This window comes from Psittacula echo, assembly GCF_963264785.1.
Source record: "Psittacula echo genome assembly, chromosome: 1".
Lineage (NCBI taxonomy): Eukaryota > Metazoa > Chordata > Aves > Psittaciformes > Psittacidae > Psittacula > Psittacula echo.
In genome coordinates, this window is record NC_137735.1 from 115610278 (window position 1) to 115629561 (window position 19284).

The following is a 19284-nucleotide window of genomic DNA, read 5'->3' on the forward strand; positions in this document are numbered from 1 at the left end:
TGGAGTGTCTGCTTTTTGTGTGTTATTAGAAATCCCACAAGTTTTGCAAAAATAATATGTAGCTATCCTACATCTCAAAAACATTCAAAAAGACCTCAGTAATCACTTTTTGTCTCTATAAACAGCATGTTTGATTTTGAGTCATATTTACTCATTTTTATCCTAAACTGATTTCAACAAAAGTCTACATCAGCATGGCCAAAATTAATTTCTGTGTGTGTAAGAAGTGGTTTCATGCTTGCACTCCTTTTTTAGGCAAAATCAAGTGATTTGTGTTTACTTTTCTGTTTGCTTGTGCTGCTGGAATGGTGCAATTGAGCTGGAAGAAGGGAAATTTTCAGCTGGCACTGCTCCTGCAAAGGCAGTTCCCACTCGGCCTTACTATGGATGAGGACTGGCTAAACGAGCTGCATGTGCAGCTCCTCAAGATCAGGAGCTGCTTGCTGCTGCTATAAATTAAAACACACTCTAGTCTCCACCCAGACACAGCATAGCACAAACCCACCTGCAGAACGCTGGAGCTTTGGCCTCCCTCAAGCAAATACAGGAGTGTGCAAAGCAAAGACTTGAAAGACCTGTTAAGTTCCTCTTTAGGAGCCCATGACATAGGCTGGCATATTCAGCCAGTCCCCCTGCTCTGCACAATGATGGGAAGACCCATATGGACGGAAGTCCCGGTGGTTGTGACATTGAACTTCAGCTGACAAACTGAGAGAGAAAGCAGACAGGGAGGAGCCATATCTAAAAGGGGAACACCACCACCCCCCCCCCAACACACACACACACCAAAAAAAAAAAAAAATTTGCCAAATTCTGCCCTAAGCGTATTTTGACTGGTACCTGAAGTTCAAACTCATGTCACTAAAATCACTTAACATTCGGCCTTCCTGTTATATTTTGCCCTTTGTGTGGTGGAGATATGAAAACAAAGATAGTGCAGAATAACTGGCTCCTGAGACTAGTTTTTAGCTTTTTTTTCCTTTTTCCAGTAACACACAACGGCTAATAAATTTAGGGGTGGAAAGGGCTGAGAAGCAAGAGAACACAAACCAGATCACTGTGAGAGGCAAAGGATTCTAATCACAGGAAGGAAGCACGGTTGTGCCTGCAAAGCCACCACAGAAGTCGGATGCTACACAGGGTGAATGCAGGAGACAAAGAAAGAAAACACCGCAACAATAAACATGGAAGGGATGAGTTAGAAATCGACCTCAAAAGCCACACAGCTTCCCTTAGCTTCAGTTACTGACTTGCCAGCCGGAGGGTGAGGGAGAGCAGACGCACGCCACCTCACAGATCAGCTAAATCACCAGCAAACCCAAGAGGAAACACTGCCAGGAGCAGGAACACATGAGGCGAGCAAACGCCCCTCCCACAGTGCTCTCCCCGAAACCGCCCATGGAGGCCCCTCAGACACCCCCAGCGGGCAGGGCCTTGGAGCGGCCTTCCTAGCCGCAGCAGCCTCCGCTGAACAGATCAGCTCCCTCCTGCGAGAGGCGGCGGCTGCGAGGGGCCGCTGTGGAGGGAACAGCAGCGCCCCCCTCGGCTCGGCTCGGCTCGGCTCAGCTCAGCTCCCCGTCAGCGGGGTGGGCAGCCCAAGTAAGGGCTGCGACAAGACCCCCCCGCCGTCGCCCAAGGCATTCCCCACGGCGCTAGCTCCACGCTCCGCCTTCAACTTCCCCCGCCCCCGTCCGGACCACCCCGCTCCGTCCGCAGCCGCAGGCTCAGCTTGTGCCGGAGCCGCTGTGGCCGCTAGGTGTCGCCGGTGCCCGGGCCTCCCCACTGGCCCCTCCTGCGCTCCGGCGGGGCTGGCTCAGTGCGAGCTTCTGCGCCGGGAACGGGCGGAGGCGTCAGCTCGCGAAGGGGACGCGCAGCGCGGCCCGGCTTGGTTCTGCCTGGCCTGGCCTGGCCTTTCCTCGCGCACCCCCGCAGCCCGGCCCGGCTGACGCGAGGCCACCCAGGCCGCTCTCAGCACCGCCAGCGGCTCCCAAGCACGGCCTGCGGCCGCTTTCCGTCGGCGAGGAGCCGCGGCAAGGCGAACGCTGCGGCCGCGGGGGTAGCAGCCATGTTGGAGCGGGGAATAAAGTGACTTTCCTCGGGAGGGAGTGCGGCCGGCGGCCCGGCGGAGGCTCTCGGGGCAGCGAGGGAAGGGGGTCTCGGCTCCCGGCGGCCGGATACCGCTCCTGGGCGGAGGAGGAGGGGAAGAGAACGGGGAGAGGAACCGCCCCCGGACCCACGGAGCTCCGGCGCTGCTGGTGAGTTCTATCTGCTTATTGTCTCCCAGCCCCGGGGTGCGGGTCCGGCCCTGAGGGCCGGGGGGGGGCTCGGCTTGCGAGTGCGTGGGACTCCGCGTTGGTGTGAGATGAACCGCTGTACCGGGGGCAGGGGGAGGGTGATGGGAGGTGGGGCGGGAGGCGCCCTGTTGGAGGGCCGGGGGGTACCAGGGGAGCCCTCTGAGGGAGAGGGTAGGGTTGGCTGGTCCGCTCTGCCCTCCCGGGCTGGGCTGTGGGGGATTTCCGTTGCCCGATGGCGGCTGGAAGCGGCTCCGCCGGGCCGGTGCGGCGACTGGGGGCAGCTCCGGCGAGCTGAGCTCAGTCTGCGGGGGGAGCCGAGGGAAGCCAGGTCTGAGCTGTGAGCCGGGGCTTGTAGCTGGTGAGCACCGCGGGGTTTTTTGGTGATCCGGTGTTGATAACCGTCCTTTCCCGACTGCCTTCTCCCCTTCAAACGAGGCTGCTTTCTCCTGACAGCTCTTCTCCTCGCAGCCTCCGCAAGTATGACACATTCGCTCTTATCTCAGTTCTCCCTTCCTCCCCCCCGCAAACCCAAAATGTGTAGGTTTCTGTGCGTGGCATAAAGAGTTTTTGTGCCCGGAGCTTCGAGTTCGTAGATGACAGGATATGTGAACATTTGCTGACCCTGAACTTCTGTGAACCCGTCTTTTCCCTCCCCTTCCTCTGTCAGATATGTAATGGCTTGAGTCCAGCGAGAGGAAAATGGTTCTTCTCTCCTAAGGACAGGAGGAATTAGGTGCCATTGAGTATATTTTGGTTTTCACGGAAATTTTCAAGCCCACCAGTTCCAGTACCGTGTTCAGAGGAGTGGATTAGCTGCTGCGTTAGAGGAATGCTGACCTTGATCCCCTTTGTCTTTACTGCAACAGTTTCGGTAGCTGGCTGGAGTTGTTCTAAACTCTTTGCCTGTCTCCGGCACTTTGCTAATGGTGGTAACAGCATTATGGGTGTTGTAAGGGAAACAGGGCTGAGGTATATCATAATCCAAACTCAGTAATTTAAAAAGCATCAATTTATTTTTTTTATATATTTTTTTTAAATTTTGATGAATATATGTTTTCTTTTTTGTAATTTAACAGATCAATAGCAATTTTCTCGTAGCTATCATGGCATAGATATGAGAAGGGAAAGTCTGTTTTGACATTCTTCCATTCCCCCTATCCTACCTCCTTTTTTAATTGTATTAATTGACCTGGAAACTAGATGACCAAAGGTTAAGTACTTGGAAGATGTGGCTTAGAATAATGTATTTGTGAAATTAGACTTGGTACCAAATTCAGTTTGTTTTCTTGTTAGAATTGGGTAAAAGTGAAGTAGGTGATCTGGTATTTTAAGTACTTAGGATGTTAAATTGCCATATTGCTTTGTTGTAGAAATTCTGTGTCCTCATATGCAGCTCTTGTTATTTATATCTGCACTTAAGTAAATGATGTGAAACTTGTTTTAAGTAACTAACACAGAAGTAACAGATCTGAAAACATAAAAACGTATGTTTGAAATGCATAGTGAAAAATTTCCTTAAAAATGATTTATACATGAAAGAACAAACTGAATTTACTTCTCCAGCATAGAGAAACCATTATAATGTTAACTTGGCATTAAAAGGACCACTTAAATTTGAAAGATGAAAGCATCTTCATGGTATTATTTAAATACTGCTTTAACTGTAGTGAGTCTTTAGGAAGAGTAACGCAGTGAAGTTCATACTTTACATTTGCATATTGTGTGGTGTACCCTGTCTTTACGGGGGCTGGAGCTCTACACAGATCAGTAGGTGGGGTCTGCCTACATCTATACCGAAGAGTGTGCAAATTGGAACCTGTGTTGTCTGAAGGAAATTACAGTTTGGAAATGGCGAGTCATTTATTTTAAGCTTGGCTAAGGATGTAGGGCATTAATTGATCTTTTTATTGTGTAAAATGCCACTAACATGTAGTGAAATACTTGATTTTATGATTCCAAATATAATTAGATCGAGAATAACTGAAAACTAGAACAGGGCTGTGTTTTTGCCCTGGATGGCTCTGGCTTCAATTTCAGTCTAACACTTCAGTGTGAAAATATGATACAGCTTATGACATGGATGTTAAGATGTTCTCTATGCTTGTGTTATTTTTACAATGTGGAGCTCTTACAGTAAAACTGTGCAGAATGTTTTTGGATGGCTTACTAACATACAAAGCCTTCATCTTTCTTAAATGCCTATGTGCTGTTGGAAAAAAATAATAATGTTTCACTAGTCTTAAGTTTTGGTTCAGTACCGTATATTTGAGCAATTGCACCTAAAAACTGCTATTAGGAAAGGCTTTGTTGGAGGCTGATTCCATGAACAGTCTGCATTAAAACCTTTCCAGGAATTTGCTCTTTACCCTCTTTTCACATTTAATGGAAGCTGTTGATATTTCACATAATGATCAGCTTTTATTTGTTGGCCTAAGGTTGTGTCTTTATTGAATGCATAATCCAGTGCACTGTGAAAATGGACTAAATCATGTCTAAAAATCAAGCTGAATAATAACAAAGCTTTTCTAGCATAAACTCTCCATTTGTGAACTAAATGTTGCTTATAGTTCTTAAGTTATAGGTGTCTTCAGCTCTTAGCTGCATGCTTTTCAATACCTGCCTTTTATTTTTTACAGCAAGCTCTGAATATGTATCAGATACAGCGGCTGGACACAGTCTAATCAGTGGCACTTCAGAATTTGATATAAAGCAGTACTCAACCACTTTAGCATGTAAAAATGCTTTTAAAATGCTAAATGTTATGACATTATGCTTTATGACAGTTATGCTTTATGACAGTTATGCTTCACAGCTAAAGACCAGACTAAACCAGTATATTGCTAGTGATCATCTTCTTTTTTGCAATGCACATAATTATCACTATGGTTTTTTCCTTCTGCATGTAAGAACTGGATTTTTTTTCCCTCCTGTTCACATGCTGATGTAGAGATTATCTTACTTGTATGTTAGAGCTAAAAGCATTTTATATTTATATATTTTGATCACTAGACAATAATTTTCATTTACTTTTTCAAAACCTTTAAAAATTCTAAGTCCAGGGGATTTTTAAATGTTAAAATATTAAATATTAAATGTTCTATATCAATATTAAATGTTTTATATCCTGCTGTAGGTACCTCTGGCGGCCTAGGAATGCTTTTTCCCATGTAGTAGGGGAAAACAGATACTGCTTCCTCCAGAAATATTAGATGACCAGAAATGCTCACTAATGATGTGGGATGTTTTCTTTTTCGTGTGTATTTAGTGAAAAGTCATGAAACACTCTTGACAGCCTCTTTCTGAAAAGTGGGAGTTAATGCTTGTTCAGGCAAATGACTACTTATAATTCTGTTTTGAATACAAATCCAACACATACGCACTCTTAACTGACCAGATGGATTGGCAATTCTTTCACAGTTGTTGGTTTCCTGAATTCCTTTTAGTTGCGATGTCAACTTCAGAGTTCAGTAGAATTGGCCAATTAGAACATCTACAAACAGCGATTCAAACCTTGAGCATTTAACCACTGATGTTGATAGTCACAAGGAATGAACACTGAAACTTGAGCTGCAGAGTTGGAGCGTAAGAACATAGTTGCATAGGTAGGGTGATTTGCATCAGACCAGCTTTTCATACATTCATCAGTCCTTAGATAATAAGGTGTTTGCCACTTCCTTGGAGATCATTATACTCTGTATCTGACTGTATTATAAAGTAACTGTAAACACACTGGAAATCATTGAAACTGTGTTTTACTGGCATGTTTGGGCTTTTGTGGTCTAGTGCCTGTTTTTAAAGGATTAGAAATTTCCTTCAGGAGGGGGCATCAGGTTATTGGGGGTGCTATATATAAGCATGAATATTGGAGAAAAAAGAAACGTGTGAGTAGCATTGTCAAAAAATGCAGCAGCAGAAGAACTGTCAAATCATGTTTTAATTTTTCATGTGAGGGGGCAGATATAGGCATAATGGTTTTAAGAACAGCGAAAATACTAAGTTCATAACGTTTTTAAATAGACACTCAAAGGCTTTGAATTGCAGGCCAATTTTCTGCTTTCTCCTGTAATACCTTGACAATACAGTAAGCTGAAGAACAGTTTCGTACTAGGTTTTGATTGCAACCTTTTTTTTTTTCCTTATTTTTTTTATTTATCTTTTCTGGAATAAATAGTTGTGCATATATTATGATGAACAAGGCTGTGTTAAACCAGAACAAACAAATGACATGTCTTCCATTTACATTCCTAGCTACAGTTCTTGCCTGACTTGGTATTTTAGGTTGATCTTGCTAAGTATCTTGCATAAGCAAACAATACTCTGTGCCCTCTCATCATATTTTAATTATAATCTGTACCTCTTAATTGTACTCCTTTCTCTGACTGCTGCTGTTTTCAAGGCTTGCTAGAGTTGCATGATGGTCTCTGATTTTTAACATCTGCGCTTTGTCAGCTTCACTGAGGGTACTTGCATGCTTTCAGTTTGTGTTAAAGTTGTCAGGATCAAGACTATGCTCAGTGGATTAGGACATTTTACCGGCATATAGCTGTGCTGGTATGCTTATATCAAAGTGAACGGGCATAAACTCCGTAGTCTTCTTTCAGAAATGTCTCTTTCCAAGTGTTTCTGACTTCCTACTTTTACCTTACCTATATGAAAGTATATTAATTTATTTGCATTTTGTTCCAATATATGTAAGACTTTTTTTATGCAGAAGTCATTAAAGGTAACATTTAATGTGGCTTACAGTAATGGGTGCTAACTGGTGTTCACTAAAATAAAGATTATTGGAAAATATGGATTACTGAGAATTATTGAAGAATATTACTTACTAATAAACCCATTGTCCTGTAATTGAGAAAAAAATGGGTTCAAAAGTTACAGTGGCCTATGGGATCAAAGAAGCCAATTTTTTAAAAATTTAAGAAGTTGAAATTAAGTGAATATGATTGATAACGGAAGCTAAAGACTGAGGAAAACACATGCTTTCACAGACTGACAATAAGGCAAGGCATGTTTTAAGAGGAAGAGGAATTCTAACAGAGCCATTAGCCTGTTACATATATTAAAGAAAATGTTAGAATTTGGTGATCTTCAGAAGAGGCTGATGTTCATTAAGTACCTCTCTTCAGAAGTAAACCAGATGATAGTCATATGTGATGCTCCTGAGACTCCTTCTAAGGGAACCTGAGGGTGTTAAACAGCTGCCACTGAAATTGTATGATAGGAATTGTCAATGTCGATAGGGTATTTTTGGATTGTTAATGCTGATGGAGTTTTTCAGTATGTCTTAGAACAGTGAGAAATAATTAATTTTAGCACAATTTAAGGTTTCTTTCCATGGTTTTGAAAGTTATTAATATGCATAGAAATGAATATTGAGAGAGCAGGACTCTGAAAGCAATAACTGTTGTTCAGCATATATTTATAGAAGACTGATCTTATGAAACGAACTTATGGGTTCTCTTGATAAGGTTAAAAAAAAAAAATTGCGTGTTATAATGATGTTGCAGATAGGCTTCTCTGAAACCTTTTACCTGGCTGTTATGTGACATTTTGATTAAAGAACTAAAATGATAGATCAAGTGTCTACACATGAAATGGTTTAAAACCTGGCAGATAATATGAATCAAGTGGTTAACTATAAATAGTTGCCGTTACGTAACTGGTTGTGATGAGGGCTTCTCATTGTCAAAGTACATTCATGAAAAGGCACTGCAAAACCTGTGGCATTCCCACTAGTGAAGTGAAAGCCACTGGAAGTTGCTGATCATTTCTGTAGCTCACAGAAAATTAGGAAAACAATAGATACTGCAGGATGGATAATTAGTGCAGGTGGATGCTTGGAAAAATGGCAGTTTTGATGTGGCATTTTATATCACACTTTACGAGATTGAATACAGCATATTAACCTTTTTAAATAATTAATGATATTTTGTAATTAAATCAAATCTAAGCAGCTATTAATACTAGCTTTTAGCTTGGGAATTTATTTTGCAAAGCTTTGGAATAGTTTCTCATGTATAATACAACAGATACTGAGTGTTGATTGCGTTTGATATGTGGGGTTTAGGGATAGCTTTCATTTTAAAAATATAATTAATAATTTATTGGTGATATACAGAAGGAGAATCAGTTGTAAAGTAATAGATTACATTTTATTATATTTCCACCAGTTTTCTGTATATCTTGACGCAAAGTTTAATTTCTAAATGTAGAATTCATAAACATTATGTATAGGCCCGAAAAGTTGTGATCATATATATGTTAAACTGGGGCAAATGAAAAGCCTTTTTTTTTCAGTTTGGCCTTAGTTTATTGCCAGAGCTGCTTCCTCTGTTCCTTCTCTCTTCCTCAGATCTGTTTGTCATAAACAGCTGTTGAGTATTTACATTTGCAGGGATCTTGTTTCCCTCTTAACTACTGTTCAATCTGAAAGCTTTGTCGTAAATATCTTCCTAAATTGTTTAAGTGTCTGATTGTAAAATGTGAAACTATTTCATAATTCACCTTATTTATGTTCGCTCTGAAAACTAAATATAAGACTTAAGTCTTCCAGTATGACCATGAGAGATTAAGGTTGGTCCGGTGCTGCTTGTGAATAACTTTGCTGCTCCATGAAGGGTTTGAACTGGTGTAACTCTGGCAGTGCTGCTTAAAGCCCTGTAGCAGCAGATGTCTTATGACCATTTGACTATGTCAGAGAACTGAGGGAGGTTATAATGGGCATTTGTGTTCAACTTTACTTTCATTTTTACTTGTGAATAATAGTCACTTTCTGTGCAATCAATGGAAAAACAACGGTTTGTACATTTTTTTAATTTTTTTTTTTTTTTTTTTAAGTGTCCTGAGCAGATGGGAGTGGAAACTTCCTGTTGTACAGAGAGGAAAGGAGGTCCTCAGTGCTAAATATATCAAGCATATATGCTGTACTCAAGTCTTTAAAAAATGATGTGTAAAACAGCAGCTTGGAAACTTTTTTTGGTACTGAATAACAAGGGACAGTGGGAAAATAATTACTAATATATCTTATAAAATACATTCTTAAATATGGATAGGACTTTGAGGTTGGAGTTATGAAAAGAAATGGGATTTTTGGTCTGGAAATTGTTAGTGTTTGAGGAAAGAATTGTAAGGAAACTGAAGATATTTTTTTCTTTAATATCAGAAAACTGAGTTACATAGCTGAAATAGGGCTGTGGTAGGAGCTGAAAAATATTTGGAATAGGTAACAACAAAAAAAAGCCCTTTTTTTTTAAATAGCTATAGTGGTCATGTTTTGAAGGGGCCATGCAAGGTCCTTTCTTCTGAGGAAGTAATCACCTCTAGAGAGACAAGATGAGATCTTTGGCTTCATTGAAGCTACAATTTGGATTTAAATCACTGAAATGTGCACTTAGTGTTCTTGAGAATAATGTCCTGACAGTAGTACTCAGGTAAAACAATTTCAAAGGCAATTCTTAAAGTTTAAGATTCTCCATAGTACTTCATAACCTTTGTTAACAGGATTCAGTAGGTTATGGCAAAGAAGCAAAATATTTTAAAGCTTATGCTGTTTGCCTTTAGGATTAAACAAGATAAACAGCTTACAGTGTTCCCATTTGCACGAGTCACAGTATTTTTAAACCTGCCGCTTGTAATTCTGGGTTGTTTATCGGGGAATGCAGTTAACTTAAATTTTTATTGTGGCTTGTTCCTGATATATCTCAATATAATTCTCAAAAGTAAAATGTTTGCTCCATAAGCCAAAAAAATAGCTTTGAAATGTATTTAGGTAGAAGCAGCCTTTTGTTATTAAGCATACCCTTTTGGGTTTTTTTTCTGGACAGCAGAGAAGGAATAACATAATGGTTTATAGCAATTAGTTTGCTCAGTAGGTACGTGCTTTTCTTTTTGAATTTTCTTCTTGAATTCTTCTTGAATTTTAGCATTTAGGAGCAATATGAAGTAGATTATGAGTTCTGAAGAAATAGATTTGATACGCTTTGGTAGTAAGCTTTGTTACTGCATTTTAAAATGTGTTTGGTTTTAGTTTGTGTGTAAAATACAAATCCTTGAGTGTTAGCAAAGTGTTCTGAAGCTGCTTCCTCTAAAACGGCGCTTTTTTTTTTTTTCCTGATGGTCTTATATAGCAGGACTTTTGGTTCCCTTGTACTTGTGAATATTTCTGATAGTGGAAGAGGTAAAAATTACTTGAAGGATTTAAGTTGAAAGTTGTTTGTCATTATTAGAAGTTATTTTGGGGATTGATGGCTAGCCAGTGATGATACCTACATTCTTTTTAAATCATCTGTTTCCAGGAGTGGGTAGATGAAACCTGGATTTTTTAAATTTTTTTTCCAGCAAATAATTTATTCACATCTAAAATATGGGTTGTGCCACATTAACTGATTTGGGGTTTGGCCTTGTTTTTTTTGATGCTTATTTCTATAATCAGTAGTGAGAAAGAGGTTCAGAGGGTAATGTAAAGATCTTAATATAAAGCTGCTTCTCTTTCCATATCTACCTTTGAGGGAGCCCATCACAGTCGTCGTTTTAGTATTACAACATTACAGTTTGAGCTGATTAGGTGCTTGCTTCAGAATAATTTTTCTGCATCAGTAAACTGAATAGAATAGGTTTTCACTACTAGTGGCGGGAAGAAAGAGGGCAGGAATTGGACGGTTGATGGTGAAGAAGGAAGAAGGGGTGTCCGGGGGATGGAGCCAAGCATTTTCTTACTGGTGGTGGGAAACTGTTAATTGATCTGAAAACTGTTATGAAACTTTCTCTTAAGCGCCTCAGATGCATAAAGATGAATAGTGTGAATCCCCCCTCGCTGTAATCTATGCAACTAATTTTATTATGTAAGCAAGAAAACATGCAGATTTTTCTTTATTCTTCACTTCTGCTTGCAGGTGCTTAGCATGAATTAAAATTCCAGTCATGTGAGTAGTAATGATAGTAAATTTTAATATCAGAATAAGTTGATGAATGATCTGTTTTCATTTTATGTTTCATGGCAATTTAAGGCTAGAGTTGCAAGGACAAATAAAAATTGTCTGGTTTTTTTTGTATTATGAGAATCTGCTTATTAGAATATATTCACTCCATGACAGAATAAGCCTAGTGAAGATTTGAGCATACACACTTGCAGTTGATGTTCGTTATTGACTTTTTAATGACATTACACCACATTTAGTCGTAAATTTACATCTTTACATGATTGGATTGTCATATTTGCTCTTGGTAACTGAAATTGTATCTTAATTCAGAGATTTTTTTTTTGTTTTGCTTGGCAGATAGGATATGAAATCTCTGGTTTTGTTTTTTGAGAATTATTTCCTTCGATTGGTTAATATTATTTGCCAAGTCTTATGTTAGTTTAGATAACCTGTTAAAGACATTACTTAGATATAATTGCATTTTGTGTTTTGTGTAATGGCATTGGCCACTTCTCATGTTAGGTAGTGCATCACTAGCTAAAGAAGTCTGTAAGGACGGATTATGTTAAATTTTGATTGCTTAACTTGAGGCTTTAAGATACTGATCTTCAGGGTGTCAGTGGTGAGGATGTTTTGAAAATCAGCCTTAACAGAGACCTGTTAACAGAAATAACAGCCTGGCAGTGTCGGAAAACCTAGTCGTATAGATTCTGGTAAAGATTTCTGAAAAACAACTGGAGGAGAAGGTGCTATACTTATAAAATACTGGTAAGCCATCTTTATACTAACACAGTATGATAGCTTTTCTGTGGCTAGGTGGTATCTTGCTCTCAGTCTTTTTATACCAATGTAAATGAATCTATCCTGGACTATAACCTACATTAATGCTTTACGACTCAGTCTAGTTAATTGCACTGGGCCTTTTCCAGTGGTACTTCAGACAGAACTAACACATCATACGTAACCTCTCTGCTTCCAGGCAAGCCCGAAACACACACTTGGAAAACAGTCCTGTTGACTGTCTTCTACAGAGAATATTCTCTCTTAACTACATTGCATATACAGAGCTTCCAGTACTAGATCAGTAAAAAACAAAACAAAAACCAACAAACAAAGGTCTTTGTCAACTAAGGAGGGAAAAAACCTGAAACCTTTGTTAAAGCACAGGAAGCAGAATTGTTGACAGAGAAAATTCCTTTTCTGTATAGTCACTTTTATGAGAAAAAGCCACACCCCAAAGGTAATATGTTTAACTGTTAGTGGATCCCAGTGACATAATGGTTTTTTTTCCCCTATATTCAGAAGTTTCAAAGGGATAAATAAAATTATCTGAGTTAATATCCTTTCAAAGTTATTTGTGTTAGTTGCCAGATTATTCGTGTTGTGTTCCAGTTTAAGAATACTTACCTCTCTATGATGGTAAGAGGCTTTAGAAAAATAACATGCTCTGTTTTGTGCAAAAGTGGGAGACATTTATAATGGTCCTTTCATCTTGGTTAACTCCTGCCAAAGGTCTTTCAAGAGTGTCCATAAGCCTTGCTTTTTCTGCTAGGTAGTAACATTATTCCAGTTAGATTGATTTATCATGGCTCTTTATCATAAAGTCTAGGAAGCTGTTTGATTAAGCTGTCTGAAATACAGAGAAGCTACACTCTTTTACAGCTCAGGGTTGAATTTTTATTTTTAATAAAGACCCTTTCGCCTTCTTAGATGAGTAGCTCTGCTGTATTTTTGAACTAAACCTTAGGGTAAGTAGTGGTTTTTGTTGGATGGCAAAGGGGATGAACTGGGGTGTTAGAAGGGAGGAAGAGAGTACATAGCTGTGACAAAAGGAGAGCTTTACAGGCAGGGCATGGCTTTCTGGCATGCTGTGTCCAGAATCAGGTATTACTGGAGTGTGTTCTTGTGAAATACTAGGAATCCAGTGAGTTTTTTTTAATGCTGTTTTTAAGCCACAGGAAGGCCTAGGGGTTGTCTTAGGGCTTTGCTGTTTGTGCTATCAACAGTATTTTGATCTGAAAAGTCAGACATCTGTGCTTATATAGTGCAACACAGCATATGTAAATCTGCTCTTAGATCCCTGTACTGCAGGTTTTGAGAGACGCTGTGTACAGTATTATTCACATGATACACACTGATTATGTATTCTAAGGATAATTAAACGTTTTGAAATTTTGTAGGCCATAGGGCTGTATCCCGGTATCCTAATTAATTAATTAATTAAAATTCCAGTCATGAAACACTGTAGATTGAATAACATAATATTGTAGATAAGCTAGAGGTGGTTGCTGGATAATGCTGTCGTTGCTGTCAAACCCACACTCTGCAGCATCAAAAGTGGTTTGGCTGAGGAGATTGAATTGAGGGCAAAAAATGTTTTATATGTCCTAATGCATTATCTTGTAGTGATACAAGTCTGATTTTATCTGTGGTTCTGACACAATTGACCAGCCCTTCGCTTCATCAGAACTCTGTTTACTTCTGTGCCTCTGCACCCATAATCAGAATCATGCTAGGAAAGGCCTTATACTACTTCTTCTTCTCTTTTTTTTAAGTATACCTTGAAGCTTTAGGCATATGAAAGTTTTAAATAGTGGGAATTCCATTAATAAGGTTTAAACTTTCTAAAGGCAAGATTCTCCTTGATTCACGATATGGTTTTGTTATCTTCTTTGTTACCTTTTTTGTTCATCAGTATTCTGGGAAGTACTGGGTTTCCTAAAAACGTGTCACTAAGGAACATCACAAGAGGCATGCTATGTTGTTGTACATTTTTATATGCATAGATCTTTGCAGTTTACCTGTGTTTTGTCCTTGTCTTTTTTAGTAATTTGGATGCTAACAGAAATTACTTGAATCTTAGATTTATTTTTTTTTATTTTTAAGAGCTCAGAATAATTTTGACTTGCTTATCAGATGGCAAAGCTGATGTTTTCTGGTGTTACTTCAAGCATCTAAGATCAGTGAGTAGCATAGTTCATCATATCTTACTCTTGGCTCAGGTTTTCCTTGCTCTTTTCTGTCTTTCCTGCCTATGTGGTGCAGAAACTTATTTACTCAAATAATTCCATGATATTATCTATCAGAATTTGTATTGCCATGATAAAGATGGCACTTGTAGCTTCTGATATGTAACTTCGCTGACTTAATTTTTTGTTTGATTTATTTTAAAAGGATACTGACATTTCAGTAAACAATAATACAGTATTTGGGGATATTCATTTTCCTGCAGTGTAACGCAGTGTGTAATGTGGGCTTTAATTCTTTTCATAGGGCCTGTTTGGAACTCTGCTCATGTGTATGCTTTTAATAGTATTGATGAAGGCTGGAGTCTTCATCTGAAAATTATGTCTTTTAAACTTAACTTTAACCTTTATTATGTGTATTTGTTGCACCTTATATAATTTCCTAGAATGGGAAAGTGATGTTTGGAAACAATAGAACAGTAGATGATCTTTTGAGGTCCTTTCCAACCCTTGGGATTCTGTGATTTAGAATTATTTAATTCTGTGTAATTTTGAGACACTGCTTAGAGACAGGCATTTGTTATATTGAAGGGATTTTTTTTAAATATTGTGGTTTTTTGGTGGTTTTTTTAAAGCAGTGTGTAACCTAACTCTAAATGCAAACCAAAACAGAAAACATAATCTATATTAAATGCTAGTTAAACTCAGGAGATAGAAAGGCAGTTGATGAATAGGACATTATGACCTTGTAGAAAACAGAAGGTATTTAGGATTATAATATGCATTAGTAGGCTTTCTGCACCATAGGCCTTTTTATATTTCGTTTAAGAGATCTGGAAGTAACTTGAATATGTGTGACCTATTTTTTAGATTGAGTTTGTTTTCTGGGCTATAGAAAATACTGCTTATGAAGTACTTGAAACCATTCGTACTTGAAAGGTTCAGATACTTCTTTAGTAAAACATTCACATATATTGAGGAGATTAAAAGTACAATTTTATGGCTGAGTGAAATTTGTATATAGCAAATGAAATGTAAAGAAATGTAACCACATTTTCACATGTGAGAGCACATTCTCTAAGCAATTTCTGCAGTTACTTTTGTTGAGCATTTCATGATTAGTTAATGTACATTGGGCATGTTAAAAATGCATGTCTGGCGTATCAGAATATGATTTATATTGTGTAAGTCATAAATACTTCATTCGGTATTTTCACTGCTCATTACACAGAATTGTCTAGCAGCACTTGAGAGAGTAAATGAATTCTCTTAAGACCTAAATGCTGTCATCAGCAGTGTCTATGTGTTTATATTCTCGACTGCATGGGCCATACATGGGCCACTTTCTGAAAACCACTGTGTGAATAAAGACTACTCAAGTCATGCTAAAGTGGAATTTTAATATAAGCATTATATTAAAAATACTATTCTTTTTGATAGTGAGACTTTCTTAAATTTAGACATCCTGTCTCAAAACAACAGTGTTAATCATTTAGTAGTGTTAAAAGAGAAAGTTGCTTTTTTAACAGCTCTTTGTAGTTATTCAAAGTTAAATGTTTATTTTAAGCTTTCTTTGTATGAAATGGTGTACAGTACTAAAATTTAACCTGATCTGTAGCATGTGATGTACTGTTTATCAAAATGATGCGCTGTAATTTAGGATTGTTTAATAATAATAGTAGTATCTTCAAGGTGTTTTATTTGTACAATAAGATCAACATAAATAATTTGAATTAAAACCAATGGTTTGAATGTTTTTTACAAAGGTTTTGCCTCTCTAGGAGTACAGGGAGCTGGAAGTGGCATTCCCATCCTGAGGGGTGTAAGGCTGGCAGGGGTCAGGACATGGCAGGGACTGGACTCTTGGTAGCCTGGCTGTGCCAGGGAGAGTGGCATGGGCACCAACGCTCCCTTTTTGTTGATGGCTCTAGCAGGTGTGTTCTGTAATCATAAAACTAGCTTGCTACCTCAAAGCTCAGAAAAGCATTAAGCTGTGTTAATCCTCTTTACAAGAGCAATATTTGGTCAATTCCTGTCTTCCCACTCCTGTCTATATTCTCACTAACTTTGTCATTTGATGGTCTTAGTTGACACACATACACTATAAAAAATTCATGTTGGTACCAAGATAAAGGTTTCTGTCTGTAGAGAAGAGATTAGGTAGAGAATATTGTGAGCTACATGAACATTCATTTGCAGGCTATTTTACCTGTTTGTGTCATACTGTTTTAAGGATAAAAAGAATTTGTGGCTTAAGAGTAAAAAAGCTTTGAAATGAATATGTATTTACTGTCAACTCCGAAAGTCATTACTGACCAGATTATCTGGCAATATGGACAGGATCCTTTCGTGGTAAAATATTTCCTTAGTTAACTCTACCTGTTCATATAAAAGTATGTTCTTCTGACATTTGTTTTAGTTCATAAAGTTGTAATGTGAAACAAACCAGAAACAAAAATTTAGCTTTGATACTCTAAAAAGGGTTCTTGAACTGCGGATTTGTGCCTGGCATTATCCCTTGCTGTTGTACATATCCAGCAGAAAAACTGATTGTAAGCCAGCTCTGTTTTTTACATATAAAGTCTGAGGAGGCTTGTGTGTGTTCACTACCAGGCAGTTCTGAAGCTGAACCTATTTGGGTAAACTCTTTTTTCCACCCTGTTGCACGGTACACAAGGTTGAAAATAAAGGCAGACTTTTTTGCGGACAGTTGCTTTGGCTGTGTCCCCAACCTGTGTTTTCTATGCAATATGGTAGTTATGAGGATGGGGTAGAAAGATGGCTTTTTCCATTACCTGGTCCTCCAGGGCAGCTTTCCTGCCCTGCAGACTTCAGCACAGGAGGATTCTCACAATAGGGCTGCAAACAGGGTGGTAAATAAGGAGTGCTTTTCTCTCTCTCTCTGGGTGGTAGCTTAATTTAATGCCATTTAGAGGAGTTTGTGATTAGTCATCTCTTCTCTTACGTCAGTTATTTGCTGTGAAGCTATCTGCTGTAGGTGCTCGTTGACCTAAACATTAATGTGCTGAACTGCTGTTCATCAAACATGAACATTCCAAAAAGCTGCACATTTTTAATTTGGCCTCCACGATGCTCTGCAAAGTACATGTAGTGTTAACATAATGAAGGGAGATGGTTAGGGCTTTCAATTGGCTTGGTGACTAAATTAGGTAATTCTCACAGAGGATACTTGGACACTGGTCATAAATTAAGTGATCACATGAAACCTGGTCATTACAAGCTTAATTAAGAAGAAACATTTATTCTACACTTACACTCATATCCTCATCATGTTTTATTAAATGTCATTTAGGATAATACATAGTTAAAATAACACTTTGAACAGTTCCTCAAGCATCATAATAAATTGTGAAACAAATTACGTCAATCCTGTAAATCATAACAAAACAAGCTGCTTTTTGAGCTTCAGTACATTCAGTAAGATTTTTTTGTTGTTGGTTTGCAAAGCATCAACTGCAGTAGAAGTGGTTTTCCAGCAGTTTGTTGAACAGTACATAGAATAATACTGTTTTGACTGTAGTAGAAAGACTTTGATCCTTACTCTTGCTTTTATTGTGAAGACTGAGTGGTTTGAGTACAAGGGGTTCAGCATGGTACTTACTACAACCAGATGTGGTTTTGCTACGCCTGAGAATGGAAGGTTTAGCAGGGCTTCTTTCTAGTATAAAAGGCAGTATTGGTGTTTCAGTTCTTAGCCTCTCCTTATTTTTCGAAGTTCCGTCTGCTCTGTATTACTGTGAAGAAACTATAATGTATCACAGTAGGTTAGAGATTGGAAGGGACCTCAAAAGATCACCTAGTCCAATCCCCCTGCCGGAGCAGGAACACCTAGATAAGGTTACACAGGAATGTGTCCAGGCGGGTTTTGAATGTCTCCAGAGAAGGAGACTCCACAACCCCCCTGGGCAGCCTGTTCCAGTGTTCCGTCACCCTCACTGAGAAGAAGTTTCTTCTCAAGTTTAAGTGGAACCTCTTGTGTTCCAGTTTGTACCCATTACCCCTTGTCCTATCATTGTTTGCCACTGAGAACCTGGCTCCATCCTCGTGACACTCCCCCTTTATATATTTATATACACTAATAAGGTCACCCCTCAGTCTCCTCTTCTCCAAACTATAGAGACCCAGCTCCCTCAGCCTTTCCTCATAAGGGAGATGCTCCACTCCCTTAATCATCTTAGTTGCCCTGCGCTGGACTCTCTCCAGCAGGTCCCTGTCCTTCTTGAACTGAGGGGCCCAGAACTGGACACTATATTCCAGATGCAGTCTCACCAGGGCAGAGTAGAGGGGGAGGAGGACCTCTCTCGACCTACTGACCACCCCCCTTCTAATACACCCCAGGATGCCATTGGCCTTCTTGGCCACAAGGGCACAGTGTTGGCTCATGGTCATCCTGCCGTCCAGTAGGACCCCCAGGTCCCTCTCCCCTACACTACTCTCTAACAGGTTGTTCCCCAACCTATATTGGAACCTGAGGTTGTTCCTGCCCAGATGCAGGACTCTACACTTTCCCTTGTTATATTTCATCAAGTTTCTCCCTGCCCAACTCTCCAGCCTGTCCAGGTCTCGCTGGATGGCAGCACAGCCTTCTGGCGTGTCAGCCACTCCTCCCAGCTTAGTGTCATCAGCAAACTTGCTGAGAGTACACTCAATTCCCTCATCTAAATCATTGATGAATATATTAAATAATACTGGTCCCAATACTGACCCTTGAGGCACTCCACTAGATACAGGCCTCCAACTAGACTCCGCCCCATAGACTACAACTCTCTGGCTTCTGTCCTTCAGCCAGTTCGCAGTCCACCTCACTACCTGATCATCCAGACCACACTTCCTCAATTTAGCTATGAGGATGCTGTGGGAGACTGTGTCAAATGCTTTGCTGAAGTCAAGGTAGACCACATCCACTGCTCTGCCATCATCCATCCACCATGTTATTTCCTCATAAAAGGCTATGAGGTTGGTCAAGCATGACTTCCCCTTGGTAAAGCCATGTTGACTGCCCCTCATAACCCTCTTATTCTTGATATGCCTTAAGATGGCATCAAGGATAAGGTGTTCCATCACTTTCCCAGGGATGGAGGT

At 39.6% G+C, this 19284-nt stretch overlaps 1 protein-coding gene across 4 annotated transcripts in view; it reads left to right on the top strand.

Moving 5' to 3' along the window:
• Positions 1 to 1844: 1844 nt before the first annotated feature.
• The window catches only part of CDK17 (cyclin dependent kinase 17), a 94387-nt gene continuing 76947 nt past the window's right edge, over positions 1845 to 19284 (top strand). For all 4 annotated transcript variants that reach the window (XM_080621953.1, XM_080621954.1, XM_080621952.1 and 1 more), the window contains exon 1: positions 1845 to 2255. The gene's annotated coding sequence lies outside the window, so the exon portion shown is untranslated. The remainder of the gene's footprint in view (positions 2256 to 19284) is intronic.